Consider the following 1,040-nt stretch of genomic DNA (forward strand, 5'->3'; position numbering starts at 1 on the left):
CCAGTCTTTTTGTTGGCCACCAGTTGGTCAATTTATTAGTCAGTAATGGTAATTGCTGGTCTGTTGTTCGTCTGTTGCTGGTCAGCTGTTAGCCAAACGTTGGTCATATGGTGGTCAGTTGCTGGTCAGTTGCTGGTCGGTTGCTGGTCAGCTGTTAGCCAAAGGTTGGTCATTTGGTGGTCAGTTGCTGGTCAGTTGCTGGTCAGTTGCTGGTCAGTTGCTGGTCAGTTGCTTGTCGGTTGCTGGTCAGCTGTTAGCCAAACGTTGGTCATATGGTGGTCAGTTGCTGGTCGGTTGCTGGTCAGCTGTTAGCCAAACGTTGGTCATATGGTGGTCAGTTGCTGGTCAGTTGCTGGTCGGTTGCTGGTCAGCTGTTAGCCAAACGTTGGTCATATGGTGGTCAGTTGCTGGTCAGTTGCTGGTCGGTTGCTGGTCAGCTGTTAGCCAAAGGTTGGTCATTTGGTGGTCAGTTGCTGGTCAGTTGCTGGTCGGTTGCTGGTCAGCTGTTAGCCAAACGTTGGTCATATGGTGGTCAGTTGCTGGTCAGTTGCTGGTCGGTTGCTGGTCAGCTGTTAGCCAAAGGTTGGTCATTTGGTGGTCATTTGCTGGTCAGTTGCTGGTCGGTTGCTGGTCAGCTGTTAGCCAAACGTTGGTCATATGGTGGTCAGTTGCTGGTCGGTTGCTGGTCGGTTGCTGGTCAGCTGTTAGCCAAACGTTGGTCATATGGTGGTCAGTTGCTGGTCAGTTGCTGGTCGGTTGCTGGTCAGCTGTTAGCCAAACGTTGGTCATATGGTGGTCAGTTGCTGGTCAGTTGCTGGTCGGTTGCTGGTCAGCTGTTAGCCAAAGGTTGGTCATATGGTGGTCAGTTGCTGGTCAGTTGCTGGTCGGTTGCTGGTCAGCTGTTAGCCAAAGGTTGGTCATATGGTGGTCAGTTGCTGGTCAGTTGCTGGTCGGTTGCTGGTCAGCTGTTAGCCAAACGTTGGTCATATGGTGGTCAGTTGCTGGTCAGTTGCTGGTCGGTTGCTGGTCAGCTGTTAGCC

This window comes from Physella acuta, unplaced genomic scaffold, assembly GCF_028476545.2.
Source record: "Physella acuta isolate Inbredline_101_S28 unplaced genomic scaffold, ASM2847654v3 ptg001037l, whole genome shotgun sequence".
Lineage (NCBI taxonomy): Eukaryota > Metazoa > Mollusca > Gastropoda > Physidae > Physella > Physella acuta.